Raw genomic sequence first — 18,074 nt, forward strand, 5'->3', positions numbered from 1 at the left:
ATAAAAAAAAATAATTTCAGTAGGCCTTTAACATTGCTCTATGTATACTTTTGACCCAGCAGATTTGGTCACATTTTCAGTAGACCCATAACAAATTCATAAAAGAACCAAACTTCATGAATGTTTTTTTGTGACCAACAAGTATGTGCTCCAATCACTCTATCACAAAAAAATAAGAGTTGTAGAAATTATTGGGAACTCAAGACAGCCATGACATTATGTTCTTTACAAGCGTATGTAAACTTTTGACCCCGACTGTATATATTACTTTAGTATGTGATATCCAGGGGTGCAAATTAACACTCGCCAGTCGCCATTTGCGAGCTATTTTTAGCTTTGGCGAGTAAAATATTTGCCTAACTTGCCACGCTGGCGAGTTGAAAAAGTGAGGTTCACAACAGCAATAATGCAGCGCTTACCGGTACCTAAAGCAACACGGAGATCATTATTTTACCAAGCACATATTTGTTGTGATGTCACGTTCGACGTTCCGTAGACTAGTTGCTAAGAGACGGCAGTTAGCTAGCCTAGTAGTTAGCTTAGAGCGCGCACTACAGGGATATCTCTCAGGCGACAGTCACAGAGTGTACCGGTAACGTTACTCGAGTCTTAATAGCTAACAATCATTCTTCCTAGCCTTAAGCCTATAAATCTTATCGTTATGTGGCGCTTCCTGAAACCCATAGCTAAAAAGGCACGGACGGAGGAGGAGGAGGAGGAGGAGGAGGAGGAGGAGGGGGGTCGCGATGCGAATGCTGCGAAACCCAAACCGACCAGCGCTGGAACTGGGGGGAGAAAGTTTCAGACGAAGTGGCTATACGACGATGCAGGGAAAAAACGCGACTGGCTGACTGTCAAGAACAACATCATGTTTTGCACTGTGTGCACAACTTTTGGAAAGGACAAAAAAAAGTCAGGCGAGTCACTTTGTTGTGGGCTGCTCCTCGATGAAAGTTGAAAGTATAATATCACATGAAGGCACTCGCAACCACGACAAAAATATGAAAATAAAGCAAGCCAAGTCTGCCCCACTCCATGAAGCGCCCTCGGTGCAAGTTCTCACTAAACTCTCGGACGTAAACACCCAGAAGATGAAGCTTCTTTTCCGAAATGCGCACGCCATCGCCAAGAAAGGTCGACCCATCACCGACTACGTCTGGCAATGCAGGTAATTGTTAGCTGTGTCCTGTGTTTATATTTACATTACAAATGCCATGGATGTAAAGTGACAGTTTAATGATTGTGGTTACACATCGACAGTGACAGTGTTGATATATAGTTTGATGTGAATCTATATACTCTATATACTATACTGTGGCCCCTGGTTGGTTGTAGAATTGGTTTTAATGTGACGTGAACACTTCTACATGGCGGAATACAATGGTAAAGGAAATAGTTTGTTTTGGCATTTGGCGAGTAAAAAATATGGTTGGCGAGTATGTTTTTTCACCTACTAGCCACTTGGCGAGTTGGTCAAAAAGTTAGTTTGCACCCCTGGTGATATCTAGTACATAGTATTTAGTACCTGGTACCCGGTATCATATGTGTATATATTGATAAAATAAAGTCCAAACCGATACTTCTTATAAATGCCAAATGTCAGTGCCGATTATTGACCGGGTCTCTCGTACATAGTATCCAGTTTAGTATTTAATATGTAGTATCTAGGGATGTCCGATAATTGCTTTTTTCCGATATCCGATATTCCGATATTGTCCAACTCTTAATTACCGATACCGATATCAACCGATACCGCTATATATACAGTTGTGGAATTAACACATTATTATGCCTGATTTGGACAACCAGGTATGGTGAAGATAAGGTCCTTTTTTTTAAAAAATGAATACAATAAAATAAGATGAATAAATTAAAAACATTTTCTTGAATAAAAAAGAAAGTAAAACAATATAAAAACAGTTACATAGAAACTAGTAATGAATGAAAATGAGTAAAATTAACTGTTAAAGGTTAGTACTATTAGTGGACCAGCAGCACGCACCATCATGTGTGCTTACGGACTGTATCCCTTGCAGACTGTATTGATATACATTGATATATAATGTAGGAACCAGAATATTTATAACAGAAAGAAACAACCCTTTTGTGTGAATGAGTGTGAATGGGGGAGGGAGTTTTTTTTTGGGTTGGTGTACAAATTGTAAGTGTATCTTGTGTTTTTTATGTTGATTTAATAAAAAAAATTAAACATAAATTACATAAATTTAAAAAAATAAAATAAACGATACCGATAATAAAAAAAACGATACCGATAATTTCCTATATTACATTTTAAAGCATTTATCGGCCGATAATATCGTCAGGCCAATATTATCGGACATATCTAGTAGTATCTAATTTAGTATGTGGTATGATTAGTATCTAAAAATCTAATACCTGTTGTCTAGTACCTAGTACTTACTACCTAGTGTGGTATGGCTAGTATCTAGTACCTGTTGTCTAGTACCTAGTACTTACTACCTAGTGTGGTATGGCTAGTATCTAGTACCTGTTGTCTAGTACCTGGTACTTACTGCCTAGTATCCGGTATCCAGCATGTATATCTAGTTTCCAGTATACAATATGTAGTACCTAGTATTTAGTATGTAGTATGTTATATCTAGCATGCAATATGTACCTGGAAGCCCGCAAAGAAGTTTGAAGAAAAATGAAGCAAAAATAAAAATAAAAAAGATGTGAACTTTTCAGTGTTTTCATGACACAGGAATGTTTCGTGTTATCTTTACTGCAGCAGAGGCTGTTCCATTCCTAACGAGAGGATTGATTGACAGCTCCAACAATTTGCTGCAAAAACAAGCTGAAAGTATTATTCTCCAACTGAAAGAACTTCAGATTAAATGTTCCTTAAAAGGACTCCTGAGCAGCACCTGGCACTCTGACGGCTCTTAGTCGTGTTGCTAATTGGACCTCGCCTTTGCCGCGCTCTTCTTCCCCGAGCACGCCATCCAGGGTGGGATGATCAAGGTCTCAATTCGAGGTGATGCACGCGGCTGTGCTAATAACAATGCCGCCTTTGTTTGGATGGAAAAAAACATTAGTGGGAAATGTATATTTCAGTTAGAAATGTTGGTTAGAGTTCATGATCCTAAAACCTTTTAGTGTACGATATAACAATTATGTTAATAACTACTTCAACGTTTTACTTTCATTTGCACTGCAATTACCCAACTAAACAACTACATACACCTACCCACATACTTGAACTACCACATACACCGACCTACATACTTCCACTACAACATACACCTACCCACATACTTGAACTACCACACACACCTACCCACATACTTGAACTACCACATACACCGACCTACATACTTCCACTACAACATACACCTACCCACATACTTGAACTACCACACACACCTACCCACATACTTGAACTATCACATACACCGACCTACATACTTCCACTACAACATACACCTACCCACATACTTGAACTACCACACACACCTACCCACATACTTGAACTACCATATACACTTCCCCTCATACTTCAGCTACCATATACACATCCCCACATACTTCAACCACCACACACCCCTATCTACATACTTGAAATACAACATACACCTACCCACATACTTGAACTACCACACACACCTACCTACATACTTGAAATACAACATACACCTACCCACATACTTGAACTACCACACACACATACCTACATACTTGAACTACCAACACATCCCCACATCATCGGCGGTCACTCAAATGAGTATGACGATCCTCCTGGTAGGGGTGTATCCCTTTATGGAGGATGCCTGTGCGGGACTTAGTTTAACGTGGGGAGACTGGTGCACAGACAGTCACCACACGATCCGTGACATAATCAGGTCAGGGTCCAGTGGCATGGAGTCCAAGACGACTGGGGACCCTTTTCTGCTGCAGCCTTCTTCCGCAATCGCAGCTGTTGTGGTAGTTCTTAAATCTACCGTCTTCCGCCTGCTCCGCCGTTGAGGTCTTCACCGTATCCCTGGCTAGGGGGCTGTCAGGTACTAGGCCTTTGCCAAGGGCCACCTGGGATAACAGTAGTAAAGAGTTAACCTCCTAGTGCCCCAAGACCCCATAGAGGAGCCTCCACTGCCGGATGCACTTTAACGTCATGCCCACATACTTGAACTACCACATACACCTACCCACATACTTGAACTGCCACACACACCTACCTACAGACTTGAACTACAAAATATATTTACCCACATACTTGAATTACCACATACACCTACCCACATACTTGAACTACCACGTACACTTCCCCGCATACTTGAACTACCACATACATATCCCCACATACTTGAACTACCTACCACACACCACTATCTACATATTTGAACTACAACATACACCTACCTACATACTTGAACTACAACATACACCTCCCCACATACTTGAACTACCACACACACCTCCCCACATACACCTACCTACATACTTGAACTACAACATACACCTCCCCACATACTTGAACTGCCACACACACCTCCCCACATACACCTACCCACATACTTGAACTACCACATACACTTACCCACATACTTGAATTATCACACACACCTCCCCACATACTTGAACTACCACATACTTGAACTACCACACACACCTACCTACATACTTGAACTACAACATACATTTACCCACATACTTGAATTACCACACACACCTACCCACATACTTGAACTACCACATACACATCCCCACTTACTTGAACTACCACACACACACACCTATCTACATACTTGAACTACAATAAACCTACCCACATACTTGAACTACCACACACACCTACCCACATACTTGAACTACCACATACACCTACCTACATACTTGAACTACAATACACACACCTACCCACATACTTGAACTACCACACACACACACACCTACATACTTGAACTACAACATACACCTACCTACATACTTGAACCACTGCATATCTACCTGATTGCCTATCTAGCCCATTAACCAGATAGATACTTACCTGAACCACTGCATACAACATACCTATATGTTTAAAGTACTACGTACATCTACCTATTGTACCTACCTTCTTATCTACTTACCCAAACCACTACATACATGTACTTGCCTGTCTACTCCAAACACTACATACACCTACTGTACTAAAGACACCGACCAACCATATCCGCTACATATACCTACCAATCTTATCCACTTTTTAACACCTACCTCCCTGAACCACTGCATACATCTACCGACACTTACCCTTATCTACCTTGACCACTACATCCACCTACTTACCTCAACCGCTACATTTATCGACCTGCCCAAACCTCTACATACAACTACTTCCTAGTACATTCTGGGGCTGTGAATCCTTGGGCACAACACAGCACAGCATTTACTTGTATGACCCAATCCAAACAACCTTCCCTAGTCATGGTGTAGTAAAAAAAAAAAAAAAAATAGAAATCAGCCAGCACAAAAAGTCAACACACATGGTCACACATAACACAACCTGCTCACTGAACTTAGTGTATATTATGAAAAAAAAATGTCCCAAAACATAACAAATTTCTAAATGAATTTATTGCAAGGCCTGATGGGAAATCATCTATTGCAAGGCCTGATGGGAAACATCCAAAACACTCTCCACACTTATACATGTTTGACTTTTAGTTGCTTGATATTTATGAGTGATTACAAAGGTTTAAAGACGTCATCACAGAAGTAAACAAGGTAGGAGTTGAACTTTCACATACTCCTTCATATTCAATTATAATAATTACTAATTATATATCCATTATTTTAGTGCAATATATTTTTTTTAAAACACACACACTTATATATATATATATATATATATATATATATATATATATATATATATATATATATATATATATATATATATATATATATATATATATATATATATATATATGTGTGGGAAAAAATCACAAGACTATTTCATCTCTACAGGCCTGTTTCATGAGGGATTTCCTCAATCCTCAGGAGATTTTAATGGAAGCATTCACATACCATGGTTTATATAGGGCACAGAGCGGGTGGGTACAGGCAGGCGTGGGGGCGTGGTGATTGACTCATGTGTTACTCATGTGTAACACATGAGTCAATCACCACGCCCCCACGCCTGCCTGTACCCACCCGCTCTGTGCCCTATATAAACCATGGTATGTGAATGCTTCCATTAAAATCTCCTGAGGATTGAGGAAATCCCTCATGAAACAGGCCTGTAGAGATGAAATAGTCTTGTGATTTTTTCCCACACATACATATTACGCTCTACCACGGTATCGAGCACTATTTTTGCCAAATTTTCTTGTTGCCTTATTTGTATTTGACTTTATTAAACGTTTGGGTAGAATATTATGAAACAGAACCAGTTTTCTTTTGGGTAATATAGAAATTTACCATTCACCAACTCCCGTCAGCCTATCTCACTCAACCACAGAAAGCCGACCTACATAAAATGAGCCTACCTAAACCACGACATACACTTTCCTACACACACCCCCTGTTGACATCTCTGCCCTGTTGACATCGGCGCTTGCGTGAGCTGAAGTCGCCATGGCAACACCCCACTGCAGGTCCAGCATGTAATTGACTGCTGACGATGACTACAGTTTGTGTGCCCCTTCAGAGCAACCCTGCATTGTTTCATGGAAATTCAAAGGTGAAAGGTCAGCGCGATAGCGAGGCTGCTGAAAAGTGGGCGGAGCTGACGCGTTAGCGAGCGTGAAGCTCTGGGCCCTGGAGACATCTTTGATAGTAATCTACTGATACGCGCACTGATCTGAGATCAGTGAGGAAGAAGAAGAAGAAGAAGCGTTACCCAGTGGTGCGTCTAAAGAGATTATTACAGGTCGCGGGTTCAAGCAGCTCCTGCACTTCATTGTTGTGCTCGCTGCCGCTGGTGTGCTTCCCGTCTCCCTCCTCTAACTCTACCTTTCTCTTCTTGTCTCCGCCTCAAAGGAAGGTGACATTGGGAACTTTAATGGATATTAATAGGATTTCTTTGGAAGGATGCTCGGCGCTGGAGATGACAACAGCAGGAGAGACGACAAAAGGGATCATTCGGTGTGACCAGACCGCCGTGACGCTCGTTATCTACCAACCTGGGCAACGTTGACCGTTGCAGGTGTGTCCCGAAAGTTCCAGGTCTGTTGGCGTGATCGATCCAGGTGAGTTTTCCGCCAGACTGTCAGCCAGCACGTCTCCAAAAGCCCCCTGACCTGCCTGTAGGGCCGGACCATTATGCCAAAAATTATAATCACAAGTATTTTGTTTGATTTTGAAATAACGATTTTTAACTCGATTATTCGTTAATTGAAAACATGAGTATTTATTGTACCGCCAAAACTCAAATTTATATATAATTTCAAGTAACAAACGGATATAAATGAATAACATATTAATAATAATCGTCATCATAATAGTAACAACAATACATTTAAATGACAACAATATGAAAAAACAATAATATTCTGTTTTTGCGTAAAAAACCTTACCATTTACACTTATTTTTGTTACGTACGGTGGGGGAAGGAGATGACACAACGGTAGGAATCAGTTCCAAAGGTTTATTGAAACTGATGAGGTGCTGGGGTGTGTATGCTACTACAAGTGAATGGTGCGAGACAATGTCAATTATTAGCAATGTAATTGTTACCAGTGGGTGTTGTTTGTGCGTGTTGGATGAATCCTTCAAAAGTCCGGAGGGGCAAGGCAGGAAGACAGTCCGTGGGCAAGCGAGAGGTCGGGGGCTGGAGAGAGGTGTGGAGGTCCGTGCCCGAGCGGGGGTCGAGGATCGAGGGAAGCAGTCCAAAATCCGGAGGGAAGTCTAGGCGCACCGCTCGATCACTGTATTCGGAGGGAACACTGCGGGGAACACAAAGAACATGTAAGACACGGGCAGAGGGACGCTTACTACACAGAGTGAACTACGTTCCGGCACTGGATCTTCGGGTCCGCTGATCTCTATGCCGTCTGCCCTCATCAAATCCAGGTGCGCCGAATGCTGATTGCCTGCAGCCATGCAGGCGCGTGGCCGCGATGTGGGAAGAGCGAGCAGGGGCGTGTCCAGGCGCTTGCTGCAGATGGCATGAGGGATTGCGCATGCGCTGTGACAATTTTACTACCATAGAGTGTGTTTTTTTTGTGTCATAAATATAATGTTTGTTAATTAAATGCAAAAAATCTCACATTTATTGGTGCAATACATCTTTGGACAATTTTGAGTCAAAGCAAACGTACTAATAAGTGATGTAAGTACATTATGCCTGTGTAATGTACCTTTTTGAAACCTTTATTTTATTAGCGCAGTCAGACCGGATGTTGTGCACAGTCTCAAGTTGTGACTGCTCTCCTGTTTGTACGTTGATCTTACGTCGATGATGTCGTTCACAACAACACAGGCAGATGAGATGTGCTGTGGGGGTATGGATTGTTCTTGCTAGTTCTTTAGTTCAGGACGTGTTTCGGGTTATGAATTAATTAATAAACAAATGTTCCTACTTCTCACAATGACAACATTTCACTTACCGTACATTTATGTCAATTTCCCTGATATTCGGCGTTTAACAGCAAATTTAGTTTTATTGGCCAGTTATGTGATTCTGTCTGAGGTTAAATCATATGCCTTATTTTTCACTTTTAGTGATTATTGATTAGGCATGATAGCGTTGTGTCTAACAAAAAGTAGCAACCACGGTGACGTCCAAAACTTCTAGTAAACGTACTCATCCGTTTCACCGTTACAAGCGCAGGAATTTGCATGCACACGGCCCATTAATCGTTTTTTCTAGAGATGTCCGATAATATCGGCCTGCCGATATCAAATGAAAATTTAATATCGGAAATGATTGGTATCGTTTTTTTTAGTATCGGTATTGTTTTTATTTTTTTGTTGTTTTTATTTTTTATTAAATCAACATAAAAAATATAAAAAACACAAGATACACTTACAATTAGTGCACCAACCCAAAAAACCTCCCTCCCCCATTTACACTCATTCACACAAAAGGATTGTTTCTTTCTGTTATTAATATTCTGGTTCCTACATTATATATCAATAAATATCAATACAGTCTGCAAGGGATACAGTCCATAAGCACACATGATTGTGCGTGCTGCTGGTCCACTAATAGTACTAACCTTTAACAGTTAATTTGACTAATTTTCATTAATTACTAATTTCTAAGTAACTGTTTTTATATTGTTTTACTTTTTTTTTTAATTCAAAAAAATGTTTTAAATTTATTTATCTTATTTTATTTTATTTTATTTTCAAAAAAGGACCTTATCTTCACCATACCTGGTTGTCCAAATTAGGCATAATAATGTGTTAATTCCAGGACTGTATATATCGGTATCGGTTGATATCGGTATCGGTAATTAAGAGTTGGACCATATCGGATATCGGCAAAAAAGCCATTATCGGACATCCCTAGTTTTTTCAGATTATAACATTTTTATGATCGTGAGAATCTAAAATCGAAATCGAGATTAAAATTCTCTGTGGGATTTTTTTTTTCTTCATTCCGAAATTTAAAAGTGCCATCTAGGGGACTCATTTTGAAGATGTGGACAACATCAATATATCATACATACATTTATATTAGGGTTGTCAAAAATCACCAGTTAACTCATGTGATTAATCAGTAAAAAGTATTCTATTAATCATGTATACACGCATATTAATCACGCAATTTATTTCGACGGCGACTTGTGTGTTTGCTGTCAAATGTCACTCCAATGATGGGACATTAGATGAAATTATTAAGGTTTTTAGCAAATAATGGCGTGCATTCAATTAAAACAGTTCCTGTATAACATTGTGACAATAAAATTGCATTTGTGTCCAAATATTGGGCTCTTTTCTTAAATTAAATTAAATTATGCAAGCAAGTGATAACCTGTGATTAATCATGATTAATCCAAATCCAAAAGTCTGATTGATATGATACAAAAACTAATCATTTGACAGCACTAATTTATATACAAAATATAAATTAATATTTGGACCAACATGTTTTAAGCTATAGCACAGAAATGTAAAAATTTCAAATCTAAAATGAAAAAAAGATGAACAAATTTGGAGTCACCTATCTTTGATTGGATGTCATTGAAAGTTGTAAACAAATTAAGCTAAAGTAAATTAAAAAAACAAATAAAGATAAATACAGTACAGAGATTTTTTTTTTAACAGGATTTTTAATATATATTTTTTATGGATCGCATCATTATCATACACAAAAAAGTTATTTAGATGTTAATGAAAACAAATATATTCCAGAATCTGAATTCCATGTTTTTCTTTAAATTGCAAGTAGATCCAAATAATTTTTTTTAAATAAAAAATGTTATTTAATTAGATAGCACAGAAATATACAAAAATATATTTTTTTATATAAATAGTAAAAGAAAAAAATCCTTATTTTGAGTTTTTATTTGCATGGAATAAAACAAAATGCCATATTATACCACAGCCCAACCATCCCTTTACATGTTTTGGCTACAGTAAGGGAAATAAATACTCTATGTATAAAGAATTGGTGTCAAGTCTTAAAACAAATATGCAATTACCAGTTTCTGATTTGATGGCAATGAAAGTTGTACACAAAAAGTACGATAAAAATAAACTTTTTTTTTTTTTAAATACTTTTTTGAAACTCACACAAATTGCAATTCTTTGTTTTTCCATGCATAGCGTCATCATTCATCTTACACAAGAAAAATGGGAGTGTACCGAGGCGTAAAGAACCCCAGCATAATTACTCTTTGAAATATTTTGAGAGTATAAATGCAATTTTTATAATCACTGAATCAAAAAAATATTTCCACCCAGATAGAACATGTTAATATATTATACATATAATGTATTTGAATAAATAGCATATAATAGTAGATCATTAAAATGTGTTTGTCCCACATGGAATAAATCCACTCAACTCTCAGTTCAAACTTGCTGAAAGTCTTTTGTTTGTTTCAGAATCACAATTAATTTTAAGTCTGTGTTAAAATGTTATAAAGCAGCACTTGACTTTAAAGGTCCCCTGTTAAGGGCCTTTAAATGAATTCAACACAATAGTGTGTGTCTGAAAGCCTTTTTATGAGCACCAAATGTGAAAAAAATCGATCCTCTCCTTTACTTGTTTGCTCCACTTTTCAGGGAAGAGACGCTCAATCGCTCGCTTTTGAAGTTTCGTGTTTTTACGAAAGAAAACCTCTTTCCTCGTTATGATCCAGAATCTGACTCACACTTCCAGTAGCTAAAATCAGCTTCACCACCATTGGTGTGACATTCGCCAACGAGTCGAGTCTTTTGACCGGCTCTTTTAAGCGAACGTTGAGAACCAATTCCCAGTTGAGAGTTGTTTGTTTGCGAGCCTTTTTTTTTTTTTTTTTTACATTTAAAAAAAATGTGGGGAAGCAAAGTATCGCATTTTTGCGTTCACGTTTTTTCTTTCTTGTTGTATTCAGATGTATTATACACATAAATAAATGTAATTCTTATTTGTATATTTATTTCTATATTGTTGAAATGGTGGAAAATTGAAGTTTGCAGGGACTTTATCTGAGTTTTTATTGTGCCAGAAAGTTCTTTTGATTAGGGAAAAATACAAAATAGCATTTTTCTTGTCAAAGCACGGAGAAATGGCACCAACTAATAGAATGTACATAACACGTTTTTAAATTAGAGTTATGAGTTATATTTCAGAATCATTTCCACCAGTGGTTTTTAAACTATTTTTCACCAAGTACCACCATAATGGCTGTCCAAGTACCACCATAATGACCAACATTAAAGCATAGTAGGCCTAAATATTCATTAAAAACAAGGCGTATGTTTTATTTAACAAGCATATTTAAAATGTTTGCCCACTGTAACATTACACACAACGCACATACAGTATCAACAAGGATACCGCTCCATATACAGAACATATTTACAGACTTATTTGATGTACCTCTAGATCAGGGGTGTCAAAGTCAAGGCCTGCGGGCCAGATCCGGCCCGCGAATGAATGGTCTACGGACCCCGAGATGATATTTGATTAGTGTTAGAACCGGCCCGCAGGCCACAGCCACCTGCTGCTGTTTTGCACGCACCAATACTCCATCAGTGTTGGTGCTAAGAATTTGACTTGATGAGGTCCCAGGGACCCCATCAAGTCATATAAATGGGGTCCCACTGCAAATTTTTGGGGTCACACTTTTTTGTAACCGTTTTGAAAACAAATGATGAATGTATGCATTATCCTGTTATATCTCACATTCTATATTGTGTTTTGGAAAAATGTTGTCATAAACGTTACTTAATACATAAAAAAAATATTACGAAAGAAAACACATTTTTATCCATATGTAAATTTATTCAGTTATAAACATTCATTCACCTTATTCTTTCCTTCATGGATCTGAACTTTACCACTGCTGGTATTTTTTTCTATATTTTTATTGTAATATTTTCAGAATGTGTTTGTTCTATTTTTGGCCAAAGTAAGACTAAGAAAACAATCTGAAGTTGTCTTTATTTTTTAGTTTTAATGCCATGATTTTAATAGTCCAGCCCGTGTGTGCACAGATTTTCCTCCATGCAGCCCCTGAGCTAAAATGAGTTTGACACCCCTGCTCACACGTACCACCGTTTGGGAATCACTGATTTACACCAATGCAGTGAATATTGGTGTAATATAATTATTCTGATACAAATCTTAGAACTGCGATCAATGATATATGCCTTGATATTTGAGGGACTTAACAAAATATTAGAAGGAGCCAACCTATATAACGGCTCTTTGATAGGAACGGCTCCTCAAGAAATCCTATTGATTCTAACAATTCATGGACAAAAGACAAAAAAACTGATTTGCTACACGATATAAATATTTGGCAAAGTAAAAAGTTACTGTAATTAATTACTGTTTTTTGTTAATTTTCCAAGCACTGTTTATAACACAGTTTAATGAACAAATATTAATATTTATTTCATGGTTTTGTTATTCGTTTTTTTGTCATGACCAGGCTTGATTTTGGACAAAACACGTTTGTCGGGCCGGTGAGACTTATTGAAAATAGTTCCACAAAACAATTGGTTTTAAAGAAATTGGTCTGCTGGCCTTTGCTGTTGATCCCCTGGTCAACTATATGCATGTGAAAGAAAAAAAAAACATGGAGTGCACTGACCAACAAAGCCAAATAACCGCCGACAACAACAAAGAAAGCTGGCGCAATCAAGCGGTAAACTTCTCAGCACTCGGGGGTCAGCCGAGGTTATTTTGGAGTTATTTCAGCGAGGAGGTAATAATTTGATCAGCCGGAGAGCCTCAGGCTGCAGCGAAACAAGCTTTTATTTCGACACGCTCCACAACTCCATAGAGTGTGATGTTTGCATGTTTTTGATCTGTGGAAATATAAGTAAGCATCTTAGAACGGCGCTAATGTTCCGCTTCCTCCTGCCAGAGATTTGCCGCCTATCGATTCCTTCCCTAAGGCCGCTGCATATTTCCTTACGGCTTCTTTTCCGAGCCCAGCTAATTGGACATTTTTCCCGTTTCGCGCTCTAAATTTGGCGGAGACACATTCCTATCCTGCGTCGACACGCCCCGAAGACGATCCATCGGGGTTAATAGGCGTTGCCGTGGGGGAGCGGGAGAATCGATGAGCTGGACAGGAGGGGGTCGGCGTGGGAGAAGGTGTCCTTCTGCCGGTGGCGGTGCTCAGCTAATGGAAGCTGACATGTTTTATTGCCTGGCCTAGCCAGACGCCGTGTGGGGCAGCGCCCCGTTAACCCGCCATGTTGATCAAACGCCAATATGCCGCGCAGAATCTGAAGGAAGCAACATTGATCCCGCGGAACTGAAGTTTCGGTGGTGTTGTGCACCAGTACACCCTGCCAAATATGCCACTGTGTGCAAACCAAGTCTCTGCGTATGAACGCTGTATTCATTCCTTTTGCATGCTTCTTGAAGCCATCGGGCCGGCCATTTTGATGACATCACTTCCTGTCTTCGAAGAGCTTCTACAGCTAGCAGCACTTTTGACGAGTTTATTTCCGCAATTGTCGTACCTCGCGTCGGTCAGAGCTGTTTCAGCCCGTCTTAGATATCACAGTGTGATCAGAAACGTTTTTCTCACAGTCTCACTGTATAGATTTGGTTGCCAGACAACCACTTTGAGCTAGCATCTTAGCCAGTTAGGCTCCGTCTCGCGGCCCTTTCAGTTTGAAGATTTTATCAGTGAAGGGGGCTTTAATTGTGATGAGACCGAAAAAGATGCCACAACGGACCTTCGTTGCATTGAAGGAGAAGGCACTGCCAGGACACAAGCTGATGAAGGATCGCCTCACACCGCTAAATTGTGCTTACGCAAGCGACGACGACGTGAAGCCACTACTTGTTTGTCACTCCGAAACTCCCAGAATGTTCAACAATGCCACAAATATTCCCAGACACAGGGTAGAAAATGTTTCCTTTTATTGTTTTTGGAGCCCACCAACAAGACTTGTGTGTCTATTTTTTTGCATGTTGACATTTAAGCTTGCTGTTATGTTATGTTGTTTGGATTAAAAAGATTGTTGAGCCATTACCCCCTTGTTATGTATATTATATGTATATATGTATAACTATATATATGTACATATATCCATCTATCCATCTTCTTCCGCCTATCCGAATTCGGGTCGTGGGGGCAGCAGCCCAGACTTCCCTATACCCAGCTACTTCGTCCAGCTCTTCCCGGGGGATCCTGAAGAGTTCCGAGGCCAGCTGGGAGACATAGTTTCTCCACTGTGTCCTGGGTCTTACCCGTGGTCTCCTACCGGTCAGACACGTCCTAAACACCTCCCCAGGGAGGCGTTCGGGGGGCATTCTTACCAAATGCCCGAACCGCCTCATCTGGCTCCTCTCGATGTAGAGGAGCAGCGGCTTTAATCTGAGCTCTTCCCGAATGACAGAGCTTTTCACCCTATCTCTAAGGGAGAGCCCCGCCACCCGGTAGAGGAAACTCATTTCGGCCGCTTGTACCCGTGATTTTGTCCTTTCGGTCCTAACCCAAAACTCATGACCATAGGTGAATATGAGAACGTAGATCAACCGATAAATTGAGAGAGCTTTTCGGCTTAGCTCTTTCTTCACCACGACTGACCGATACAGGGTCCGCATCACTGCAGACGCTGCACCGATCCGCCTGTCGATCTCCAGATCTACTCTTCCCTCACTCATGAACAATACCTCGAGGTATTTGAACTCTTCCACTTGGGGCAGGATCTCCTCCCCAACCCGGAAATGGCACTGCAACCTTTTCCAAGCGAGAACCATGGACTCGGTCTTTGAAGTGCTGATTTTCATCCCAGTCGCTTCACACTCAGATGCGAACCGATCCAGTGAGAGCTGAAGATCCTGGTCAGATAAACCCAGCAGGACAACATCATCCACAAAAAGCAGAGACCTAATCCTGCAGACACCAAACCGGATCTCTTTAACGCCTTGACTGCGCCTAGAAATTCTGTCCAAAAAAGTTATGAACAGAATCGGTGACAAAGGGCAGCCCTGGTGGAGTCCAACCCTCACTGGAAACCGGTACGACTTGTGGACCAAGCTCTGACACTGATCATACAGGGAGCGGACTGCCACAGTCAGGCGGTCCGATACCCCATACACTCTGAGCAATCCCCACAGTACTTCCCAAGGGACACGGTCGAATGCCTTCTCCAAGTCCACAAAGCATATGTAGACTGGTTGTGCAAACTCACCTCAAGGACCCTGCCGAGAGTATAGAGCTGGTCCACAGATCCAAGACCAAGAAGAAATCCACACGGCTCTTCCTGAATCCAAATTTCGACTATCCAACGTAGCCTCCTCTCCAATACACCTGAAAAGACCTTACCGGTAAGGCTGAGGTGTGTGATCCCACGATAATTGGAACATACCCTCAGGTTAACCTTTTTAAATAGAGGCCTATCCAGAGGCACCACCCCGATGTCCACGCAATGCTGCACAGTCTGGTCAACCACGACTGTAAAAAATAAATAAAAGTGCCGCAAACGAGTGTCTTTGCATGTCTTTCTTGCCATCAATCAATCAATCAATGTTTATTTATATAGCCCTAAATCACAAGTGTATCAAAGGGCTGCACAAGCCACAACGATATCCTCGGTTCAGAGCCCACATAAGGGCAAGGAAAAACTCACAACCCAGTGGGATGTCAATGTAATGACCATCTCTCGGTATAAGTTGGATGGCAAAGTTGACCAACTTCTCGGTTTATGGCCACATCCTTCTACTATCCACTTGAGAGGCATGATTTATAATCTATAATTAACTTTCACCAGCTCAGAGGCGATGCAGCAGATCACCGGCACAATATGTCAATATATCAGCAAAAGCTAGTTCGCTCTCAGTGATCACGGCGCAGCTAAAAATAGTTTGTCTGTGTTAGCGCTTATAATAACAATATCACTAATACTTGGTTAATTTTCAGGTCACGAGATATAAATGGAGTATTGTTGGTGGGTTTTTTGGGATGTTTTTTAGAGGGCTTTACGGGAGTACTCTCGTTAGCTGCATTGTTAGCCACCTCTTAGTTGCCACATTTTACGAGTTAGAATGCATAAAAACAAGAAAAACATAGGGATTATGAATGATTGGCAGAATTTCAAAATAAAAGTGCAGTACCCCTTTAAGGTGGAATATAAAAGAGGGCGCAAAAAGCACATTAGTGACGGAAAACGCCTTTTTTTCCAGTGTATCGTATTAGACACTTTTTTAGGCTTTCTTTTTACAGTGGTGAACTTCCTATTACCATTTCCATATTACACGTGATTAGAGATGTCCGATAATATCGGACTGCCGATATTATCGTCCGATAAATCAGTGGTTCTCAACCTTTTTTCAGTGATGTACCCCCTGTGAATTTTTTTTGATTCAAGTACCCCCTAATCAGAACAAAGTATTTTTGGTTGAAAAAAAAGAGATAAAGAAGTAAAATACAGCACTATGTCATCAGTTTCTGATTTATTAAATTTTATAACAGTGCAAAATATTGCTCATTTGTAGTGGTCTTTCTTGAACTATTTGGGAAAAAAAGATATACAAATAACTAAAAACTTGTTGAAAAATAAACAAGTGATTCATTTATAAATAAAGATTTCTACACATGGAAGTAATCATCAACTTAAAGGCCTACTGAAAGCCACTACTACCGACCACGCAGTCTGATAGTTTATATATCAATGATGAAATCTTAACATTATAACACATGCCAATACGGCCGGGTTAACTTATAAAGTGACATTTTAAATTTGCCGCTAAACTTCCGGTTCGAAACGCCTCTGAGGATGACGTATGCGCGTGACGTAGCCCGGCGAACACGGGTATGCCTTCCACATTGAAGTCGATACGAAAAAGCTCTGTTTTCATTTCATAATTCCACAGTATTCTGGACATCTGTGTTCGTGAATCTGTTTCAATCATGTTCATTGCATTATGGAGAAGGAAGCCAAGCAAGCAAAGAAGAAAGTTGTCGGTGCGAAATGGACGTATTTTTCGAACGTAGTCAGCCACAACAGTACACAGCCGGCGCTTCTTTGTTTACATTCCCGAAAGATGCAGTCAAGATGGAAGAACTCGGATAACAGAGACTCTAACCAGGAGGACTTTTGATTTGGATACACAGACGCCTGTAGAGAACTGGGACAACACAGACTCTTACCAGGATTACTTTGATTTGGATGACAAAGACGCAGACGTGCTACTGTGAGTATGCAGCTTTGGCTTTTTTTTGCGTATGTACGTAACTTTTTTAAAATATATAAGCTTTATGAACCTTGGGTTAGGTGAACGGTCTTTTGGGCTGAGTGATTGTGTGTGTTGATCATGTGTTTGAATTGTATTGGCGTGTTCTATGGAGCTAGGAGCTAGCAGAGGAGCTAGCATAACACGTACCGTACCTACGTGCGCGTCACGTACGTAACTTTTTAAAAATATATAAGCTTTATGAACCTTGGATTAGGTGAACGGTCTTTTGGGCTGAGTGATTGTGTGTGTTGATCATGTGTTTGA

The 18,074-nt window shown here is 39.9% G+C and overlaps 1 long non-coding RNA gene across 2 annotated transcripts in view; it reads right to left on the reverse strand.

The window, feature by feature from the left end:
• Positions 1 to 6,140: 6,140 nt before the first annotated feature.
• LOC133651029 (uncharacterized) overlaps positions 6,141 to 18,074 on the reverse strand; it is a 59,666-nt gene continuing 47,732 nt past the window's right edge. The window contains exons 2-5 of one of the 2 annotated variants that reach the window (XR_009826355.1): positions 7,940 to 8,102; positions 7,682 to 7,890; positions 7,128 to 7,248; positions 6,141 to 7,045 (exon numbers count right to left, since the gene is read on the reverse strand). This is a non-coding gene — a long non-coding RNA (uncharacterized LOC133651029). The remainder of the gene's footprint in view (positions 7,046 to 7,127; positions 7,249 to 7,681; positions 7,891 to 7,939; positions 8,103 to 18,074) is intronic. The other variant, XR_009826356.1, reaches the window with a different exon arrangement.

This window comes from Entelurus aequoreus, linkage group LG05 (assembly GCF_033978785.1).
Source record: "Entelurus aequoreus isolate RoL-2023_Sb linkage group LG05, RoL_Eaeq_v1.1, whole genome shotgun sequence".
NCBI classification, from domain to species: Eukaryota; Metazoa; Chordata; class Actinopteri; order Syngnathiformes; family Syngnathidae; genus Entelurus; species Entelurus aequoreus.